Source organism: Pygocentrus nattereri, chromosome 21 (assembly GCF_015220715.1).
Source record: "Pygocentrus nattereri isolate fPygNat1 chromosome 21, fPygNat1.pri, whole genome shotgun sequence".
NCBI classification, from domain to species: Eukaryota; Metazoa; Chordata; class Actinopteri; order Characiformes; family Serrasalmidae; genus Pygocentrus; species Pygocentrus nattereri.
The window spans coordinates 31,724,860-31,742,401 of record NC_051231.1 but is presented as its reverse complement, the minus strand read 5'-3'; the positions used below and the strand labels follow the sequence as shown (position 1 = coordinate 31,742,401).

General features: G+C 42.8%; 1 protein-coding gene across 2 annotated transcripts in view; it reads left to right on the top strand.

Moving 5' to 3' along the window:
- Positions 1-1,737: 1,737 nt before the first annotated feature.
- slc38a3a (solute carrier family 38 member 3a) overlaps positions 1,738-17,542 on the top strand; it is an 88,626-nt gene continuing 72,821 nt past the window's right edge. Inside the window, exon 1 of one of the 2 annotated variants that reach the window (XM_017719399.2) lies at positions 1,738-1,911. The gene's annotated coding sequence lies outside the window, so the exon portion shown is untranslated. The remainder of the gene's footprint in view (positions 1,912-17,542) is intronic. The other variant, XM_017719400.2, reaches the window with a different exon arrangement.

Here is a 17,542-nt window from a genome sequence, read left to right as displayed (position 1 = left end):
GACTAACCAACACTAGCTATGAAAAGTAACATAGATTAAGATATACTGCACTTCAAAAACTCATCCATTCAAGATAAATTCAGGAGATAGATTCAATCAAAGGGGGAGAACATTAGATTAACAAAAGTCAGCTGTGTGAACTGGCTGACTGAAGTTTAATTGAATAAATTAATGGAAGTGAAGATGACCCCAACCCTTCATTAATCTCTTTGCTTCCTCATAGCTCGCTGATGTGCTGTTTGTTCAGTGATGCCGTGCAGAATTCTCTCAAAAGGCCAAAAACTTGCCTGCTTAAAGTAATGAACACAATGTGTGTGGGCTGTTTACTGCTGCAGGGCACTCTGTGTGTATTTATAGTGCTATAATTAACTCTGTAGCTGTATTCCTTCAATAGCATGTCTTTTAATAGCAATTGTGGAAAGTCATTGGGCTGAGACAGTCTCAGGTGACGGGTCGAAGTGTAACACACCTATTCAACCTCTCAAATCACCATTAAACCACACGTACATGCACACAGGCACGTGCAGGCACTGCCAGACTCCAGTGATGAACATGGATGCTGTCTTTGCTGATTGAGGAGCAGTGCTGATGCCCCTTCAGTCAAACTCATGTCTTCCAAGGTCATGATGCTGATGATCGACACAGTTTAACCTTTCAGTGTGTTTCACATTTGTGCTGTATTGCTGCAATAATGTATTTTTTCATACGTCTTGCATGTCAGATAATAAAATACATGTCTTTAAAGGAGCGGTTTAGTGAAAAATAACCTAAATGTAGTCGATTGGTCAAGAGGTATCTGGAGGACTGCAGTCCTGTGGTCAGAAACTGACCAGGTTCCGCAGCAACAGATGGACTACAGTCAGTGAGCGGAAGTACAAGGTGGGTGTTTCTAATAAAGTGGCCAGTGAGTGGAAGCACAAGGTGGGTGTTTCTAATAAAGTGGCCAGTGAGTGGAAGCACAAGGTGGGTGTTTCTAATAAAGTGGCCACTTGCAGCGCCTGATAAACACTGTTTATCTGTATTGAGTCTCATCATCGCTCTCTGGAACTAGCAGGCACATGTAACGGAGAGACTTCCGACGCGTTGACGTCACACGCCCAACGTCACGAACGAATCCCGCCAAAATGACCCAGAAATACACGCACATGCTCTCTTTCTCTTTCTCTCTTTCTTTCTCTCTCTCTCTCTCTATCGCTCTCTCTCTCTGTCTGTCTCTCTCTCTGTCTGTCTCTCTCTCTACATCGCTCCCTCTCTCTGTCTCTCTCTCTGTCTCTGTCTCTCTCTCTGTCTGTCTCTCTCTCTCTCCATCGCTCCCTCTCTCTGTCTCTGTCTCTCTCTCTCTCTCTGTCTGTCTCTCTCTCTCTCTCCATCGCTCCCTCTCTCTGTCTCTCTCTCTCTCTCTCTCTCTCCTCTTTTGTTCCTCTGCTTCTTTTTCTTCTCCCTCTCTCACACAATTCCCACCTCGATCATCAGTAACACAGAGGCAAATTTGATGGAATAAAAATGTAAGAAAATTCCGAGCCTATATTTGGTCAACGAAACCAGCCTCGTGTCACGTGACCTCCCCTCATAACAAACCCCGTTTATTAACGTGAGAGCCGTAAGCGACACGCACAGAAATAAAGGCTTCAGTGTTGCGGACGGTGTGGGTGATTGGCGGCGATTGGCGGGTTTGGACGCAGAGGGGCGGTAGAGGGCGGGGGTAGTTGGAGGGAGGAGGTGGGGGCAAGAGCGGGCTCCTCATTTCGACCCACTTTAAAACCGCCGGGCAGCTTCAGAGCCGCTGTGAGTCGGAGAGAAACGGGCAGTGTGGCTGCTCCGTCCACGGCCGTTCAGAGGAGAGACAGAGACAGAGACAGAGTCTGGAGGAGTGCGAGGACATCTCTCCATTCCACAGTGCGCGGTGTGGCGGTAAGTGATGCCACTTTGTTCCTGTGCGGCTTGTGGCTTTGACTCTATTTGACTCCGTTTGCTCGGAGACTCCCGTTGCGCGCGGAGGGCGCGAGGCGCTTCAGCCTGACTCGGTTTAGGCTTTGAGGAGGTGTGGATGAAAGCAGTGATGAACGTGTCCAAAAGTGTCCAGACAGGCCTTCTAATGAGCTCGTATAATGTCCATACATTAGACATCGGCCTTGCCAGTAGACTGGGAGCAGCTGCACATGAGCCTAAGGTCACCATACCCAGTGCCAAGCGTGGGCTAGAGGGGTATAAAGCCCCCCAGCACTGGGCTGAGGAGCAGTGGAACTGTGTTCTCTGGGGTGATGGAGCTCCAGTACCTTTGGGATGAGCACGACATCCAGAACCGATTATCCAACATCAGCACCTGACCTCTACCAAATCCTCACAGCAATGTTCCAGCATCTAGTGTTATGCCTTCCTAGAAAACCAGAGGTTGTAATGATAGCAAAGGAGGACAAACCTCCTATTAAAGGGGAATTCCACAGTGTTTTTCCCAGAATAATTTGGTGGAATGTCATGGCTGATGTGAGTCAGAAGTGTTCACAGTGGTGGTGATAGGAACCAGACGTCCACCTCTAAACGCTCCTCACAGAGAGTTAGTGCATGAAAAGGTTATGAAAACGATGCCTGATGTGGGAGACGGTTCCTGAGGTGCAGAGCCCTGAAAAGATGCTATTTTGACATTTACCACCATTTTTTCAACATTCCATATCAGTTCTGTCGGGAGAAAACCTCGTATCTCCATTTTTGTCGTTTTTCAGTTTTTGACACAGCTTGAAAATGCCTGTTGTCCTTTGCATTGCACGTAAATTTCATAAAGATTGAACCGAACGAAACGGCCCAAAATGACTTGGAAAAAATTCTGGTTCCATTGACTTACATTAAAAGTAAAGCAGGTTTTTTCCTTCTCCTGTAAAGTTACCGTCGATATAAAAACTGCAGACTCGTGTGGGTTCACTGGTGGGTTTGGATAAATAAAATGTCTATATTTGAGTTGTAGTCTTGGTGACTCCTGGTTCCTCTCACCACCACTGTAAAGAGAGTCTCTACAGTCAACAGCATTTCGCACCAAACCACTCAGAATAACTTTAACATCTCAGTGTCTGAATTCTGGTGGAGTTTCCTTTTAATTCCCTTAACTTTAGCAGAAATGTTGGATAAAGACGTGTGTACAAATCTATCTATCTATCTATCTATCTATCTATCTATCTATCTATCTATCTATCTATCTATCTATCTATCTATCTATCTATCTATCTATCTATCTATCTATCTATCTATCTATCTATCTATCTATCTATCTATCTATCCATCTATGGTGGTTGGTTAGTGTAGCGGTTAACACCTTTGCCTTCTACGCTGTAGACTGGGGATCAATCCCCACCTGGGTAAACACCCTACACTGTACCAATAAGGGTCCTTGGGCAAGACTCCTAACACTACCTTGGCCTACCTGTGTAAAAATGATCAAATTATAAGGATAAGAGCGTCAGCCAAACGCCATAAATGTAAATATGTATATGACACACTAATGGGACCAGTGAGTAAAATCACGATATCCAGCATGTCCATAATCTGCAGACGCTAATATGTAAATCTATAAAATGCAGATCTACCTGGATTAGCATCACAGAGGAATATAGTATTATTTATAGAAGGTTACAAAGGCAGTGAAGTGAATAAAATGCTGATATTTTGGTGTAGTAGCCCAGCATCATCGAAACGTTCTGCTCGTACAATGAGAACATCATGAAATAAAACATCTGCCCAACGCTGCTGATGTTGTTTTTGGTAAGAAAGTATGTGCCAATACTGATATGATTCTCCTGTCATTGTGCATCTTTAATAGCAACTGCATTAAATGTCAAAATAAAAGTCTGTGTTTACAGACTCTGCTCTGTTTGACTGAATTAGAGTTGCGCAATATGATGACATTTTATTGTTATTTCAATGAATTATGTCACAATATGCTTTTATAAGTATACAGTGGATATCATCAGTACTTGAATGCGGATTACCTACAGCGGATTTTAAAGTGAATTACTTGGATTTAATGCAGTGCAGCTTGTAATACATTGAAAAAAAATCATTATAGTTGTAGATTTATAATTATTACCGTCATCATTTTTATACGTAGCACTGAAGCTTCTGTTCTGTCTGTTCCAGCTTAATACATCTCAGGAAAGCTACATATCATGATGCACAGCATGCATTGTTAAAATGTCTTGAAGTGTCGTGATATAATATTTTTGCCATATCGTCCACCCCTAGATTCAATGGATATTAAGCTCATTCGATGTAAATGTGTGGATGTTGGCATTAGGGTTTATGCCAGTGTGCCAGTATTGAGGGTCAACTTTTGTCCAGGTGATGCTGGAGGAACAGAATGACTTAAGAAAGGCAATTTTGAATTTGCCTTATTCAAATATCTCCATCATTCCCACATGAATAAAACATCGCTGCTGTTATTGCAGAGCTGTGCTGACGTAGTATGTTTTATTCATGTGGAAATGATGCACATGTTTGGATATAAGCTATTCAATATATGGTTTTTAGTGCAAGGAGCTCTTCGCTTGTAGTTGAAACAGCATCCGTCATTCGGCAGAATCTGTTGGAGGATATTTCACAAAACGTGCCAGTAAGTTCAGTAGCAGCGACGGACTCTCTGAGGCAGGTGGGCTGGTTATGTGCAGGGAGGAGAGAAAAAAACGCTGAACTGAGGCTCAAACTGTGAGTCATGCAGTTGCTTTTGCCTGGTGGGAAGTTTTGGTGACAGTGAATCATTCAAGTATATATAGTTATCCTTTCCACACGGTTAAAAAGGATCTGCTGTTTTAACTTCATAAACTCAGTAACCTGGTGGCCTTTAACGCTGGAGTTCATTGAACGTCAAATATAGTATTTACAGTATTCTGGCTGCCTTTAAGTTCATTAAAACTGTAATATTATCAGGACGAACTCCGGTACTGATGGGATCTGAAACCGGACTGAGCACAAACTCAGCTCATGACAGATCTGAACTGCATTATGGAGTCTAGAAAAAAAGTCTAAAGGTCTGTTAATAACACCTGTAGAGGGCGACGGTGAGTAATGTTTGTTTATTACGATGTTTGTCAGTAAGGCCTGTAGAGGGCGACGGTGAGTAATGTTTGTTTATTACGATGTTTGTCAGTAAGGCCTGTAGAGGGCGACGGTGAGTAATGTTTGTTTATTACGATGTTTGTTAGTAAGGCCTGTAGAGGGCGACGGTGAGTAATGTTTGTTTATTACGATGTTTGTCAGTAAGGCCTGTAGAGGGCGACAGTGAGTAATGTTTGTTTATTACGATGTTTGTCAGTAAGGCCTGTAGAGGGCGACGGTGAGTAATGTTTGTTTATTACGATGTTTGTTAGTAAGGCCTGTAGAGGGCGACAGTGAGTAATGTTTGTTTATTACGATGTTTGTTAGTAAGGCCTGTAGAGGGCGACAGTGAGTAATGTTTGTTTATTACGATGTTTGTTAGTAAGGCCTGTAGAGGGCGACGGTGAGTAATGTTTGTTTGTTACGATGTTTGTCAGTAAGGCCTGTAGAGGGCGACAGTGAGTAATGTTTGTTTATTACGATGTTTGTCAGTAAGGCCTGTAGAGGGCGACAGTGAGTAATGTTTGTTTATTACGATGTTTGTTAGTAAGGCCTGTAGAGGGCGACAGTGAGTAATGTTTGTTTATTACGATGTTTGTCAGTAAGGCCTGTAGAGGGCGACAGTGAGTAATGTTTGTTTGTTACGATGTTTGTCAGTAAGGCCTGTAGAGGGCGACAGTGAGTAATGTTTGTTTATTACGATGTTTGTTAGTAAGGCCTGTAGAGGGCGACAGTGAGTAATGTTTGTTTATTACGATGTTTGTTAGTAAGGCCTGTAGAGGGCGACAGTGAGTAATGTTTGTTTATTACAATGTTTGTCAGTAAGGCCTGTAGAGGGCGACAGTGAGTAATGTTTGTTTATTACGATGTTTGTCAGTAAGGCCTGTAGAGGGCGACAGTGAGTAATGTTTGTTTATTACGATGTTTGTTAGTAAGGCCTGTAGAGGGCGACGGTGAGTAATGTTTGTTTATTACGATGTTTGTTAGTAAGGCCTGTAGAGGGCGACGGTGAGTAATGTTTGTTTATTACGATGTTTGTTAGTAAGGCCTGTAGAGGGCGACGGTGAGTAATGTTTGTTTATTACGATGTTTGTTAGTAAGGCCTGTAGAGGGCGACGGTGAGTAATGTTTGTTTATTACGATGTTTGTTAGTAAGGCCTGTAGAGGGCGACGGTGAGTAATGTTTGTTTATTACGATGTTTGTTAGTAAGGCCTGTAGAGGGCGACGGTGAGTAATGTTTGTTTATTACGATGTTTGTTAGTAAGGCCTGTAGAGGGCGACGGTGAGTAATGTTTGTTTATTACGATGTTTGTTAGTAAGGCCTGTAGAGGGCGACGGTGAGTAATGTTTGTTTATTACGATGTTTGTTAGTAAGGCCTGTAGAGGGCGACAGTGAGTAATGTTTATTACGATGTTTGTTAGTAAGGCCTGTAGAGGGCGACAGTGAGTAATGTTTGTTTATTACGATGTTTGTTAGTAAGGCCTGTAGAGGGCGACAGTGAGTAATGTTTGTTTGTTACGATGTTTGTCAGTAAGGCCTGTAGAGGGCGACAGTGAGTAATGTTTGTTTATTACGATGTTTGTTAGTAAGGCCTGTAGAGGGCGACAGTGAGTAATGTTTGTTTATTACGATGTTTGTCAGTAAGGCCTGTAGAGGGCGACAGTGAGTTATGTTTATTACGATGTTTGTTAGTAAGGCCTGTAGAGGGCGACAGTGAGTAATGTTTGTTTATTACGATGTTTGTTAGTAAGGCCTGTAGAGGGCGACAGTGAGTAATGTTTGTTTATTACGATGTTTGTCAGTAAGGCCTGTAGAGGGCGACAGTGAGTAATGTTTGTTTATTACGATGTTTGTTAGTAAGGCCTGTAGAGGGCGACAGTGAGTAATGTTTGTTTATTACGATGTTTGTTAGTAAGGCCTGTAGAGGGCGACAGTGAGTAATGTTTGTTTGTTACGATGTTTGTCAGTAAGGCCTGTAGAGGGCGACAGTGAGTAATGTTTGTTTATTACGATGTTTGTTAGTAAGGCCTGTAGAGGGCGACAGTGAGTAATGTTTGTTTATTACGATGTTTGTTAGTAAGGCCTGTAGAGGGCGACGGTGAGTAATGTTTGTTTGTTACGATGTTTGTCAGTAAGGCCTGTAGAGGGCGACGGTGAGTAATGTTTGTTTATTACAATGTTTGTCAGTAAGGCCTGTAGAGGGCGACAGTGAGTAATGTTTGTTTATTACAATGTTTGTCAGTAAGGCCTGTAGAGGGCGACAGTGAGTAATGTTTGTTTATTACGATGTTTGTCAGTAAGGCCTGTAGAGGGCGACAGTGAGTAATGTTTGTTTATTACGATGTTTGTCAGTAAGGCCTGTAGAGGGCGACAGTGAGTAATGTTTGTTTATTACGATGTTTGTCAGTAAGGCCTGTAGAGGGCGACAGTGAGTAATGTTTCTTTATTATGTTTGTTAATAACACCTTTAGAAAGCGGCGGTGAGTAATGTTTAAATTGTGAATTGAAATGATTTTTCCTATAATTTATTTCATTCTCAGGGAAAATCACCATTAAATTCAATAAAAATTCTTCAGTGTCAGGAAAATAAAAATCAGGAAACTGGTTAAAATATGTGGAACTCAGTGGACTGGAGAAAAAAAGCTTTATCTCACAATACTAGTATTTCGTCCATGTCATGCTGCAGGCTGTTCTCAGGCAGGTCTGACCGGTGGGTCACATCACGTTCCCTCACTATGCTGTTAGCACCTGGGTCCCTCTGGTGTGGAGGTTACTGCGCCTGTGCTGCAGGTGACACAGTGGGACGAGTGGCCCACTTACAGCAGCAGGGCGTTTATAAAAGATTTCTGGCCGGCCCTCAGTTCACGTGGTGCTGACCGCCTGTCCGCAGTGCTGATCTGTCTCTGACAGACATCACACTGGAGTCACAGCAAGAGCTGAGCTGAAACCAGTGATTTGGAGAGTAGAGCTGGGAGCGTGCACTCTGCGTGAGTGAGTGAGTGAGTGTGTTCTGCCAAGTAAAGCAAGATTGTTTATGTTAATACATTTTTTCTGCCTGTGCAAGTCTGTAAAAGGGAAAGCTACAAACCTCATGCAGACATGTTGGCCTTTAAAGAGAAGATTTTAAAAAATTTCTCAGTAATTCTTGTAGAGACTCGGATTTCTGTACAGTGGTGGTGATGGCAACCAGGGCTCACCATGACTATAACACAAATATAACAGACATTTTATTTACCGTCCAGAACCAGCAGTGAACCTACAGGTGTTCTGAGCTTTTATATGGAATGTTGATGGTAGTAAATTTCTTTGGGGTTTATTTTGCCCCATGTACCTTTTCATGAATAGAATTTAAAGTTTTAGGCCAAAATCTGATCTCAATTACATTTCACGTAGGAGGTTTTAGAGGCATTCAGACGTCTGGTTCCTATCATCACCACTGTAAAGAAATCTGACATGGTAGGTTCCTCTGGACTAGAGCATTTCACACCAAACCACTCTGAATGACTTTGTTTATGTCTTAACTGTTTAATTATGCAGAGAACATGAAAAATAAAGGTTTTTTACCTTCAAATAATAATTACCAAGGAACCTTGTCTCCTTATTTTATCTCTGTTGCATTTGAAAAACCACTGACTGTAACACCACTGAAAGTAACACTATTGACTGTTACACCAATGACTGCAACACCACTAACTGTAACACCATTGACTCTAACACCACTGACTGTTACACCACTAACTGTAACACCACTTACTCTAACACCACTAACTGTAACACCATTGACCGTTGCACCAATGACTGTAACACCACTAACTGTAACACCATTGACTCTAACACCACTGACTGTTACACCACTGACTGTAACACCACTTACTCTAACACCACTAACTGTAACACCATTGACTGTAACACCACTGGCTGTTAAACCACTAACTGTAACACCATTGACTGTAACCCCACTGACTCTTACACCACTAACTGTAACACCATTGATTCTAACACCGCTGACCGTTACACCACTTATTGTAACACCTTATCATTCTGCAGCTTTGTGTTTGAATTTTCTGTTCCACCTTCAATGGAGCAGCGTCAGTAAAAGCACCTGAATGTAACTGCTGCACCATTTAAGGTGGAACAGGGTCTTTAAATGAGAAGCCAACTTCAGTTTCATCAAATATCTCAGGTTGTTTGTCTCATATGTGTGTCCCACACACTCACCTGGAGAAACTAGAGGTTTTTCAAAGGCTCAGTCCAAACAGTGATATGAGAAACAAAGAAAAACAGCAAGACGGCTGAACAAGAGACCAAACAAACCCACGAATTGTGAGAATTTTCTGTGTTAAAAATTACAATAATCACCCTATTCACTTAGTTGTTCCAGAGTATTCTGGTCCTTTTCTTCATAACAAGCAAAAAAATAGTAGTAGTTTGCTTATGTCTCAGCTAGCTAACTTTCCCATTCCACCTTAAATAGTCAGAAGTGCTGCCCTGTTTAAGGTGAAACAGGAAAATTAGAATGAGAAACTAGCAAATCGCTGACTTTAGCTTCATATCACTGAAGAATTAGAGATGGGCAATAATAAATGATAGTCACATCCCCCCTCTTTGAAGGCGTATGACCCCCTAAATGTAACTAAAGCCCAGCAGTGAGGAGCTGAACTTCACCCTCCTCTGCGGTCACTGCAGACGGTCAGGGTCGCCTACAGAGCAGCGCTACTAGCTGTTAATGAAGTGATGCTCTTCTTATTTGAGGGTCTCATTTTGTTGGAAAGATTTCAACCACTGCCCTGTACCTCAGTTCTAAGGGGCAAGGTCACTCAAAAACAAGCAACGGGGGTAAAAATAAGAAACAGGGTTGGGCCTATTTGCCACCACAAGGGTAGAACTACCCTTCTATTTGAATTCTTTGTAAGCACGAAGGTGCTTCACTGAGATATGTAGCAAAAGACTCAAGTGCCTTTGAGATAAGCTTGGATGGAAAATCCTGCCCAAAGACAGTGAATTGATATCCCTGGTGTCCAGTGATCTCAGGTCAGTGTAGAAAACAGCCCTGACCACATGTTTGGCCACAGAAACCACAATGGAAATATCCTTTAACCAAATTAGCGTGAATGTACGTGAGCTGAGTGGAGTCCAGTTGAGTGGAGTCCCTTTGAAATGATAATAGTTCTGCTTTTCTGCTGACTGCAGCTTTGCAGCTGATTAGTAGCATTTCAGTCCAGTTTCCAGCACCGTTATAAGCCAGCTTATCGTTCTCGGTGACCTATTTCACAAATAATGGCGCCCCTTTGGTCGACACACATGGAATGCACAAATTTGGGTTCTATCTTGGTTCATGAGGATTTTTGGTAGCGTTTTTTCAGGCCTGCCTCAAACTCTGGAGCAATCTATCTTAGGAAATATGATGAAATGATACCTAGAGGGTGTCTGCCAGACAGTATAATAAAGCTAGCAGTTTGGGAAACAAATATTGGACAGGAAATGCTGCTGGCAAGTTTTTTCATAATCCAAGGCCTTGTCTGTAAGATGATCATTCTTATATTTTACGGAATTCAATTTCACATTACCATGGAGCACTTTGATGGTCCACCGCTTCAATCTTTCTCGGCTTTATTGGATCAAAGCTTTCCTTCGTGTCTAATGTACTCGTCTGCTGCCCGTGGGTCGTACTTTACCTGCTCTGCAATGAAAAGCAAACATCGCTTGCTTGAGTCGGCTTAAAGTGTATGAAAGGCAAATTCCATCCCATCTCACCTCACTCCCACCGCAGATCCCACCTCAGTCTCGAAGGTTTGTTTGGACATTGAGGATGGAGTTGGGTCCATCTTGGGTTCCTATGGTCGTAGCCATTCAGTTGGCAGTCAGAGTGCAGCAGTGTGTTGCTTTGAGACTTTGAGAGAAACAAGTGGATGCACCTTTGGCATAGTTGGCACAAGCTTGGTGGGGCAAATTCTTGCGGTGCGGTGTGAGCCACTGCGCTCAGAGCAGTCCTTAAACTGATAATACAGTACTACACTGAATCACCCGCATACGAAGGAAGATGACTTACAGCTATTAAGTCAGTGGTTGCAATTTATTTTATGCTTAATTTTCTGACTGAATGACTGTAGTAGCTTGTGCCTGTTTGTCTGTGCATATGACAACTCTTGAATCTTGAATCAAAGTAACATATATAAGGCTCATTAGATACGTGGAGGTTCACTGGTGGTTTTGGATAGTAAATAAAATGGCTATATTAGTGTTGTAGTCATGGGGACTCCTGGTTCCCATCACCACCACTGTAAAGAGATCTGAACCATTTCACACCACACTGCTCTGAATAACTGTTTATATCTCAAGGATGTAGGCACACGCAATACTTTAGATGACACACACAGCTTTCAATACTTAGACGACTGTTTTGGCATGACTGTTTGAACATATATATATATAATATGACCTTTTGTGATCACTCTGATTGGAATAGCACCAACATAATCTATATTGACAGCCACACCACCAACCTGACAATCACTCATAGAGGCTTAGATTTGAAGAGATTGTTAAAAACCCCTGGAGGAAACTGTCAACCCTGAGTTAATTAAGGCAAGTGCTCATATTGAGCTCATACTCTCACGGGAGAGAAGTGGGATCGTCTCTTTACTCACCACGCACTGCAGATGTGGCCAAAGCTCACCATTTACCAACCAACCACAGCACGATGCTGCCAGCTGCACTCAGAACGTTCAGACTGAGCGAGTGTGGAGGGAGAAGAATGTCCTCTTGACTTCAGTCACTCACATGTAAACACAACAGTGTAATGTTTGGGTTTGTCTGTGTTTACTAGATGTACACTGAGTGGACGTGTCACTGACTTACCAGTGAATGTTGTTGGCTGTTGGCTACAGCCATGACATCATGACTTTCAACACATCACTGGACGTGCAGGCTTTCTATTTGTTGTTAGTTTACCACTGTTCAGAGCTGCTTCTCTAAGAGCCTCTGTGTCAGGATGACATACTGTCTAGTGAGAGAAAAACAAAGAAGAGTATAAATATTTAGTAGAATTTCATATCATTTCTTAAAATAAAACTTCAGATGCCCATTTTTAATCACATTTTCCAACATTTTTCCCCTTAAAAGGCCAGGCCCACCAGCAGGCCCATCTTTTTATTACACACTTACATAGTCTAAGATCAGCTCAGCCAGTTTGCATTGAAGTTACTGAATAATAAGCCTTAAGATGTAATTAGCCTGGGGGTTTGAGGGGTTAATTAAGCAGGAAATTTGAAAATTGTCAATTGTCAAATTGATTGAACTCACAAGCTCACAATGTCTTAAATATTGCTCTGTTGGTGGGTGCACTTTCTAGTTTTCCTAGTGGCTTTTCTTTATAGAAAGTCATTTTGTGTTATAATGTTATTCTTATGCTAAAGGCTATTGGGATGGAGTGAAACTCAAGTGATCAGTTTAGTGTCAGTCTTCTATACATTGCAAACGTTTCTCGATAAGCCACCAGTTATTGGTGCGTGTCAGTGGAAATAACGATCTGGGTCAATCTGTTTGACCTAGTAGTGCCTAAAATATGATATATGGGTCAGGCTCAAGTCCTAGCCCAGCATAACCCAGGACAGTATGGCTAGTGTTCGTGTGTTAGTCCTCAGATGGGTCATTCAGCGTTGTGATGAGTGGGCAGTGAGTAATGCCTGGACGCAAGACAAGAACCTACTCAAGGATATTTCCTTTCCCTGTTTAGGCCCTACAAGAGTTTCTAGTGGGTGTTGTGTGCTGCCTTTCACTGAGATTTCAGGGGTTTATTCTTAGCACTCAGTAGCTCCCTTCACACCCTAAATGGAGTATGTGGCATCCAGAATAAGTTACACTTAGTGCTGGGTGATATGATGTCTGGTGTCAGTGTTGGTGTCCCACAACAGTATAGATTTTTTGTATATAACAATAAGAATAGAAATTTTTGAGAATTGATAGGTAAAAAACATGACTACAATGTGCCATTGCCATGAAATCCCAGGTAGATACTAAGGTATTTCAAAGCCACTGCCATGGGATCCCAGGTAGTTGCTAAGGTGTTTCAAAGCCATTGCTATGGACTCCAAGGTGGTTGCTAAGGTATTTCAAAGCCATTGCATTGGAATCCCAGGTAGTTGCTAAGGTGTTTCAAAGCCATTGCCATGGACTCCCAGGTGATTACTAAGGTGTTTCAAAGCCAATGCCATGGACTCCCTGGTGGTTGCTAAGGTGTTTCAAAGCCATTACCATGGAAGCCCAGGTGGTGGTTGAGATGTTGCAAGGACATTGCTATATTATCCCAGGTGGTTGCTAAGGTGTTGCTAGGCCATGACTATATTATCCCGGATGGTTGCTAATATGTGGTTAAATGGTAATATGTATGAGCATCAGTATGTAATGTTTAGGCAGGGTAGCTTGTGAGATGTCCTTTGTAGAATTAGAATTTACCACCATTTGTCTGTGTTTGCACACTGTGAAATTAGACCTCTGCATTTAACCCATTCATGCAGTGAAACACCCACATACATGCACACACACACTAGGGGGCAGTAAGCATTCTTGCCCGGAACAGTGGGCAGCCCGATCCATGGCACCCGGGGAGCAATTGGGAGTTAGGTGTCTTGCTCAAGGGGACTTCAGTCATGGACTGCCAGCCAAGGGGATCAAACCGGCAACCTTCCGGTCACAGGGCTGGTTCTCTAACCTCCAGCCCACGACTGCTGTAACATCATTTGTGGCAGTTTTTTTTTTAGCTTTCTGCCATTTCCTATTGGGAAAATGTACTGTTTGAACAAACATTGCATGAAAACTGTAAGTGCATTATTTATGTACAGGTTCTACGATGCTGCAGAGTTGTGCCGTGACCCGCAAAAATGGTGCAACAAAATGTAATAATAAAAATACAGTGAGCTATGTGAGGTTTGTAAGACATTCTTTTAGCACTGAGTTTGAGCATTCAGGACAAATGGTGGATTAATTTGAATAATGATCAATTGAATATTGATATTGTAATATTGTTTGGAAAATAACATGATATTGAATTTTATCAATACTGCCAAGAACTACTTACACTACCTCCAGCACAAAATTTCTGTAATACTGTGTTGACCTCTGTTGATCAACTGATGGGTAACTTCAGTGCTTCTGTTGTCCTCATGCACTAAAACCTGTTGGCGATCCAAGCGGTCTCGTTGGAAAGGCCCATGTGTGGGTCACAAGTTAGGTCATTTATCTAATGTGTGTTTCTGTATGTACAGTTTTTTGCCGCTGTAGGAAAATTCCACTGCCTACCACAGTCTCGTGGGCGAAAGATGCTCATGGTTGGAGGTCACGCTGGGTTCACACTGGTAGAGTTTGTCAGTAATCTGCATAGCCTACAGTCAGCAGGCTGGTAGCAGAACTAGGCCAAAGTCCAGCTCGCGTATCCGTGTCACTCAGGGGTTTTATAGCGAGGCAATTTCACAAGCCAACCAGAACAGTTGTTTGGGAATGAATTCACCTGAACTGGTGACTGTGATTTCCCAGAAAAAGACTTGCAGGCCGCTTTTGACTAACTAGATATGACTCTGTAAGTTAATAAGCAGACATTTAAAAGATAATGAAAAAAATAAGTTCATCATAAAACTTAATATTAAAAAGAAATCCCACCCATTTGTTACTGCACCCAAAATTACTGCATAATTCAGGGTGGTTTGGTGTGAAATGGCTGATTGTGCAGACTCAGATTTCTTTACAGTGGTGGTGATAGGAAGCAGGGATCACCTGACTTCTTTCTGTGAGGGAGCTTTCAGAGACATTAAACTCGTCAGACTTCTGGTTCCATTAACCATCATTGTAAACAATTCTGACTTTAGATCGGAGCAGTTCTGAATAACTTTGATCACGTCTTAATTAATTACTATAACTGTGAGTCTGAATATGCTAACATGCTTTTCTAGAAATAATCACAGACAAGATAATCTTTACTGAAGCAAATTAAAGGTTTATACTTTAAACCCAGCTAATTCTTTTATGATTGTTTCTGGCTCTTACTGCAAACACACACACCTTCTAAGCCGCTTCTCCTTCTGGGTCGTGGGGAGTGCTGGAGCTTATCTCAGCTGACATTGAGAGGAAGGCAGGATACACCCTGGACAGTTCACCAGTCCATCACAGGGCAGACAAACAGACATTCACTCACACCTAGGGGCAATTTACCATGACCAATTGGCCTGACTGCATGTCTTTGGACTGTGAGAGGGAATCCACATACAGGGAGAACATGCAAACCCCACACAGAGAGGACCCTGGTCGCCCGGCCAGGGAATCGAACCCAGGCCCTTCTTGCTGTGAGGCGACGGCGCTACCTACCCCGCCACTGTGCTGCCTTGCTGCAAACAAAATTTCTTGCCAAGAACCACGACGCCTAGAACAGTGAAACAACCCCATGAAGTCTCATCCGACTGGTCAAAATGGGTCACACTTCCAGAGATCGGATTTGAATCATATTTGAAACCACATATGGATGTCACGTCCAGGTCAGAGCTGATGCTCTTGCTTTTGCCATTCAGACTGCAGAAAATCTTTCCTCTACCCAAAACTTGCGACTGAGCTGCCTGAACACAGTTTAATTCAGTTTTACACAAAACGTGTTTAATTGAATATTTAATTCTAATTAGAACTGAAATAGGACGGACTGAAATAACATGGCTAATGCTAATTATGCTCATTCTGATCTGTACATTCTGGTTTTTAGGGTCTTTCTGAATTAGGGGAGCGCAGGAAACCTAACGTGGTGCACAAATTAACGCGGAATGTTTATGTTGCTCTAAAAGGTCAAGCAGCGTGAGCTTCTGGCCACATTAACACGTTCCCTAGCCACGGCCTCCCACCAAAATTCAGAGCGATTGGTCAACGTTTTAAAGGGGTCTGTGCCAAAGAGTCTTTTCAGGGCATATAAGTCATTTTTTTAATCGGTGTTTTCAGTTACTGAGCTGTTTCTGTAAATCACAAAATCCAGCCTTATATTACTGTAACCCCTTGACATTCCAGGCTTATTGCACACTAGGGCCTATTGTTCATTAACTACAGGGCCAAACTAATGGAGCTTTTCTTAGGTTATAGACGTGTGTATAACGCTGTGGGTGGCCAGTGGGCTCATGGCTTGGTAAGGGGTTCACCATACGGACACGTACGGATAAAAATGAACCCGGACCACCGGCCACTTTATTAGGTACTAATAGCTAGTAAAGCTAGTAAAAGGTTGGACCCCCTTTTGCCTTCAGAGCCGCCTTAATTCTTCATGTCAGACTTTCAACAAGGTGTTGGAAATGTTCCTCAGAGATTCTGGTTGGTTATTTGAGTTCCTGTTGCCTTTCTATCATCTGGAACCAGTCTGCCCATTCTCCTATTGCAAAAACCAACGTGTGTTCTGAATGTGAAGCGTGTTTGGTAACAGTGAGAATTAGCCAGTCCAAAGCCAGTTTATGTTAATCGTTGTGCATTAGCATTCAGGAAGTCAATACGACAGTGTCTCAACAAACTCGCCCAATGGTTCCATTGTTGGGGGTGAAATGAACACTCCTGTTGCTTCTGCCACGAGACTTTAGTGTGTTTTAATTGGCTATCTCATGTTGCTACTGGCTGCGTGATTGGTCAGTGTGGAGGATGAGTAGCGTAGCTGTCCGGTGTGTTCTGTTCCCATGATTACATGTGACAGAATGGAAGCTAGTTGCGGGGGACGCCGAAGAGGATGTCTCTTTGTTTTTTCGGCTCGGAAATGGCACAGAGTGGCGTTGGAGGGGTAGAAGAGGTCACAAAGGCGTTTGTTTTGTCACTAGTCACACTCTGCTATTGTTCCTGCTAGCGTTCCAACAACTGGAGGCTTTCCTCCATCATCAGCAGTGCAGCACCTGACTCGCCCCGCTCTCACTCCCTCAATATATCCCTTTATTCTGCTATACGGCCACGCTGAACCTCGAGCTCAGTTCTCATGCGCCGCGGAAACGGCAGCTGCGTAGACAGAGCATGCAAACAAAAAAGAGGGAAACATAAAGAGCTCTTGAGTGCTCTTGAGGCCTTCTGAGAGGAGGTCCTATCAAAAGTGACAGAATGGTTCTCATATGAAGATGCACCAAAGTTGGGTTCTTCAGCTGTGAAAAAAGGCCTAGACATGTTGAGTGTCTCAGAAGAATGGGTGATTTTATGCAATACTTGCTTCAGCACTCAGCAGTCCTGTTCAGTCGGTCGTCTGCTGCTTTGTAGCTGAGCTGCTTTTGCGCCTAAACACTTCCATTACACAACAAGTGCACTTACAGTTGGCTGGGGCAGATCTAGCAGGGCTGAACTTTCACAAACTGACTTTTGGCAGAGATGGCATCCTGTGGCAGTGTCATGTTTAAAGTCACTGAGCTCTTAAGTGCACAGTTAAAAATTATGGTTCTTCAAAGGTTCTTTAGAAAAGAAATTGGTTGTAT